Genomic DNA, 6,000 nt, shown 5'->3' on the forward strand with positions numbered 1-6,000 from the left:
ACCCCCACAGCAGGCCACACAACATGCCCCCGCTCCAGCTGCCCATCAGGCTCCGACCCTGCAACAGGTTGCCCAACAAGCTCCCACTCCGCCCGGCCACGGCACGGCTGCTCCATTGCCGCCGTTTAGTGAGCTCGCTGACCCATCCACTGCCGCAGCAAGGTGGCGCTCCCGGATTGGTCGGCTGTACCATTACTTCGTCAGAGTGCGGGAGAAGGACGGAAGAGTGAAGAGATCCCTCCTCATATTCTATGGAGGAGCAGAACTATACGACCTGTTCGAGACCCTGCCGGACAGGGGAGAAGATGACGACTACACCGGGGCGGTCGCAGCCCTGAGCAGCCACTTTGATTCCCAAATCAACCCGGATTTCGAATGGTTCAAACTGCGGCAGGCGCGACAAGGGAAGGCCGAGCCCGTAGATGTCTACTACGCCTGTTTACGTAAGCTTGCCACTACATGTGTGCTGCCTGACCAGAGGGCGGAAATCCGCGCGCAACTCATTCAAGGCTGCCGGTCGGTCCCACTGCAACGCCTGATCCTGCGGCAGCCGGGCATCACCCTCGATGAAATTTTAGTCCTCGCCAGGTCACACGAACTATCCAACGCTAGGGCAGACAAAATGGAGGCGGCCCTAAATCGGCCCACGACGACACAGTGGACACCTGCAATCAAGGAAGAGAGAGTGGACGGGATCCGCAAACGGCCACACCAGTCGAGAGGGGCCACGAGGGCTCCACAAATGAACATGTGCGGCAACTGCGGCCTGGACCACCCTCCAGGGGGTAAATGTTTTGCAAGAGGAAAGACGTGTTCACTGTGCGGAAAGCCCAACCACTTCGTTAAAGTCTTCAGGAGCGGAATTGGACGGAGCAACACCCCCGGGCTTGCAACGGCGGTACGACAGTTGACACTCGAAGATCCGAATAATTAAGGTGATAATGCACAGCAAGGATTCGACTTTGGGTCACAGGAGGACGAGGTATTCTTTGTGTCGTTCGTTGGCAGAGAAGGCTCCAGGCGAAGACCACCGCCCATGTGCGATATCACCGTAGCAGGATCCCCTGTGAACGCACTGATAAACACAAGAGCGTCAGTCAGCGTGATGGACAGTGACCAGTATGATAAACTAGTTCCACGCCCGCCCCTCCTGCCATCTAAAGCAAAGATATACACCTACGACAGTGATGAGCTGCTCCCTCTACGAGGGGTCATGGAGGTTGAAGTCACCAGTGATGGCCGGAGTTTGAGCATGAGATTCCATGTCACCAAAGAAAAGAGGGGAGCCTTACTCAGTTGCCACACGGCGGAAGACCTAGAACAAGTATTTTTTGCCAATCAAGTATACAAGTTACATGCACGTGAGATGCTCACGGACTTTTCCATGTTGTTTGAGGGTTTAGGATGCCTCAAAAGGGAAGACGTTCAAGTTGCACGTAGACTCGACAGTCCAGCCGATGGCGCTGAGGCACCGGAGGGTGCCGTTCCACCTGCAGCCGCAAGTGGAGGAAGAACTCTGAAAGCTTGAAGACCTAGGGGTGATAGAGAAGATATCGGGTCAACCCTGTGGGTGTCCCCCCTCGTCGTAGCCCCGAAACCGAAGTAGCCAGGGGCCATTCGACTATGCGTCGAAATGCGCCTGCCGAACAAGGCTGTAAAAAGGGAGCGTCATATCACGCCCACGATGGACGACATCATTCCCGACTTGAATGGCGCCAAATGGTTCACCAAGTTGGACCTCAACGCGGGATATCACCAACTGGAGCTCCACCCCGACAGCCGGAACATCACACCGTTTTCCACCCACGTTGGGCTACATTGCTACAAGAGGTTGAGCTTTGGAGTCTCGTCAGCCGCGGAAATATTCCAAAATGCAATAAGGGAGATGCTCCCCGGACTACCTGGGATAATCAATTTAAGTGACGACATCCTTGTGTTCTCCAAGACTCTCGAGGATCACCATGCTCACCTCGGAGCCACCCTGCAAGGCCTGGCTGACAATGGACTCACCCTGCACCGATTCAAATGTTTGTTCTATCAGGAATCGGTGGACTTCTTCGGATACATCTTCTCCCGAGACGGGCTGCATGTAGACCAGAAGAAAGAGGCCATTCGGTCAGCCCCAAGACCCACATCGGCCACTGAAGTCCGAAGTTTCCTGGGGATGGCCACATACTGTGGCCGGTTTATCCCCAACCTCGCATCTCTCTCCGAGCCACTCCGTGTCCTCACAAAAGCGGGCCAACCATGGGCCTGGTCGGTTAAAGAAGACATGGCGTTTCAGGCAGTCAAGAGCGCCCTCATCGGTGACCGAGTCATGGTGTACTTTCGTCCGAATCGACGCACGGAGGTCGTGGTAGACGCCAGTCCGGTTGGGCTAGGCTCTGTCCGGATGCAAGAAACTGAGTCAAGAGAATGGGTCCCCAACGCATATGACATTCGGGCGCTGACGGCCACCGAGATGCGGTACGCACAGATAGAACGACAAGCTTTGGCCATAAAATGGGCGTGCCAACACTTCCATCTGTACCTCTATGGACATGAGTTTCGGCTGGTCACGGACCACAAGCCCCTTGTCCCACTCTTTGCCGGCATGGCTCGGCTCGCACCTTCACGGATCGAGAGATGGGCAGTGCAGCTACAAACATACCGCTTCGAGGTGATCTTCCGGCCAGGGGCCAACAACCCAGCCGATTTTCTTTCACGCCACCCTGGCTCACCCCCGTCGCTCCACGCACCGGCAGATGAAGAGTGCACCAAGGAGTTTGTCCGGATGATCTCCCTGGAAGCATGTCCGGTTGCTCTCAAGCTTGAAGACGTAGGGAAAGCCACAGAGTCCGATGAGTGCCTCATCAAAGTCAAGAGCACACTGGTCATCCAGAACTGGTGTCATTTTCTGGACGGCGTCAGCTACCTCACGACGGAGGAACAAGCCTTTCGACAGCAGGTGTTAAGGGTGCAGAGCGAACTAAGTGAAGGCCCTTATGGGGTTGTCTTGAGGGGACCCTCCCTCGTGGTTCCGAAGAGTCTGCAGAACTAGGTGATCTGGCTGGCACATCAAGATCATCAGGGTGTCTCCAAGACCAAAGCCAGACTCACGAGCAAGGTCTGGTTCCCAGGGTTGGACGTCATGGTGGAGGAAGTGGTGCGCAACTGTCACTCCTGCAACATCACAAGTGGTGAACCTGCACTGCACCCGGTGATTACCGAAGACCCATGCCCGGAACCATGGTCCAAATTGAGCATAGACTTTGGGTCCTTTCCAGACGGATGGAACACGCTGGTGTTGGTCAACTCACATTCCAAATTCCCAGTGGTAGAAATAGTGTCCTCGACGGTGTTCTCCCACGTCAAGGCTGTGCTGGATCGCACATTTGCAATGATGGGCCTGCCGGACGAGATTAAATCTGACAATGGACCGCCGTTCCAAGGCAGGGACTTCCAGGACTACCTGACCTCCCGTGGCATCCGACACAGGAAAATCACTCCGTAGTGACCCCAGGCGAATGGCGAGGTGGAGTGGTTCATGCGAACAATGAACCGGGCCCTCAGGATTGGGGTGGACAAAGGAGATGATGCCGAACAGTGTCTCTCACAGTTTCTCAGTGCATATCGCCATACCCCACACTGCACCACCCTGTGTGCCCCAGCCCATCTGCTGTTTCGTCGAGCCCCGAGGGACTATGTGCCTGCCGATCCATCCTGGAGTCCTCCAGAACTAGATCAAAATGCCGCACAAGGGAGAAGGAAGTCATCCAACGACAAAGCGAGTCAAGCTCAACGAGCCCAGTTCATGAACATTGAGGTTGGGGATCGAGTCATATAAGGACCGCCACCCGAGCTGGAAGTATCGCACCCCATACGAGCCAGAAGTATGGGAGGTAGTCAAGGGACCATGGTATCGGCTATGAGGGGCACCCGTGTCATCACAAGGAACACCTCCTGGTTCAAAAGAGTCCCCAGGGACATGCAGGGGGATGACCAATTACCTGAAGAGCTGGAAGGTGGAGAAGGAGTGACCCCTGCGGAGGTCCCGCAAAGCCAACCGGAGGAGGTATCAGTGCAACGCCGAAGAGGATCGGAAACGGTGGAAGACAGGAGGAGTCCTGAGGAGGCCGCACCTGCCCCCGCAGGTGAGCCCGAAGAGTCGGAAGCAAGGAAGAGCTCCAGGAGCCAGAAGTATGGTCTCCGGCTGAATTTCGACTCCTAGTCAAAGACTGAGAGACTTTGCGTGGTGTGCTCAGAAGATCTGAGTGGGTCCCAGAAAAGAATCAGTGCATCTAAAAGATTGGAGGGATGTAATGACGGAGCCACCCGGCCCGTTCACTCACGCCACTCACGCATCCACGCATCCCAAGGGCGGGCTCGCTCGAGGGCATAAATAAAGGGGCGCAAGACCGCTCGGGGTCTTTGGGCCAGAATAGCAGTAACTGTGTGCGTGTCAGTTATTATAGAGTACGGCCCAATCCTGCGGCCTAGCGTCTCCCCCTGCCCCGAGGCCTCAGGCACCAGAGTAGGAAGAGAGAGGAAGAAAGGAAGAGAGAGGAAGAAAGGAAGAGAGAGGAAGAAAGGAAGAGAGGGGAAGAAAGGAAGAGAGAGGAGGAAAGGAAGAGAGAGGAAGAAAGGAAGAGAGAGGAAGAAAGGAAGAGAGGAAGAAAGGAAGAGAGAGGAAGAAAGGAAGAGAGGAAGAAAGGAAGAGAGAGGAAGAAAGGAAGAGAGAGGAAGAAAGGAAGAGAGAGGAAGAAAGGAAGAGAGAGGAAGAAAGGAAGAGAGGAAGAAAGGAAGAGAGAGGAAGAAAGGAAGAGAGAGGAAGAAAGGAAGAGAGAGGAAGAAAGGAAGAGAGAGGAGGAAAGGAAGAGAGAGGAAGAAAGGAAGAGAGAGGAAGAAAGGAAGAGAGGAAGAAAGGAAGAGAGAGGAAGAAAGGAAGAGAGAGGAAGAAAGGAAGAGAGAGGAAGAAAGGAAGAGAGAGGAAGAAAGGAAGAGAGAGGAAGAAAGGAAGAGAGAGGAGGAAAGGAAGAGAGAGGAAAAAAGGAAGAGAGAGGAAGAAAGGAAGAGAGAGGAAGAAAGGAAGAGAGAGGAAGAAAGGAAGAGAGAGGAGGAAAGGAAGAGAGAGGAAGAAAGGAAGAGAGAGGAAGAAAGGAAGAGAGGAAGAAAGGAAGAGAGAGGAAGAAAGGAAGAGAGAGGAAGAAAGGAAGAGAGAGGAAGAAAGGAAGAGAGAGGAAGAAAGGAAGAGAGAGGAAGAAAGGAAGAGAGAGGAGGAAAGGAAGAGAGAGGAAAAAAGGAAGAGAGAGGAAGAAAGGAAGAGAGAGGAAGAAAGGAAGAGAGAGGAGGAAAGGAAGAGAGAGGAAGAAAGGAAGAGAGAGGAGGAAAGGAAGAGAGAGGAAGAAAGGAAGAGAGAGGAAGAAAGGAAGAGAGAGGAAGAAAGGAAGAGAGGAAGAAAGGAAGAGAGAGGAAGAAAGGAAGAGAGAGGAAGAAAGGAAGAGAGAGGAAGAAAGGAAGAGAGAGGAGGAAAGGAAGAGAGAGGAAGAAAGGAAGAGAGAGGAAGAAAGGAAGAGAGGAAGAAAGGAAGAGAGAGGAGGAAAGGAAGAGAGAGGAAAAAAGGAAGAGAGAGGAAAAAAGGAAGAGAGAGGAAGAAAGGAAGAGAGGAAGAAAGGAAGAGAGAGGAAGAAAGGAAGAGAGAGGAAGAAAGGAAGAGAGAGGAAGAAAGGAAGAGAGAGGAAGAAAGGAAGAGAGGAAGAAAGGAAGAGAGAGGAAGAAAGGAAGAGAGAGGAAGAAAGGAAGAGAGAGGAGGAAAGGAAGAGAGAGGAAGAAAGGAAGAGAGAGGAAGAAAGGAAGAGAGGAAGAAAGGAAGAGAGAGGAGGAAAGGAAGAGAGAGGAAAAAAGGAAGAGAGAGGAAGAAAGGAAGAGAGAGGAAGAAAGGAAGAGAGGAAGAAAGGAAGAGAGAGGAAGAAAGGAAGAGAGAGGAAGAAAGGAAGAGAGAGGAAGAAAGGAAGAGAGAGG

The sequence above is a fragment of the Lissotriton helveticus genome, chromosome 2_2 (genome assembly GCF_964261635.1).
Source record: "Lissotriton helveticus chromosome 2_2, aLisHel1.1, whole genome shotgun sequence".
Classification (NCBI taxonomy): domain Eukaryota; kingdom Metazoa; phylum Chordata; class Amphibia; order Caudata; family Salamandridae; genus Lissotriton; species Lissotriton helveticus.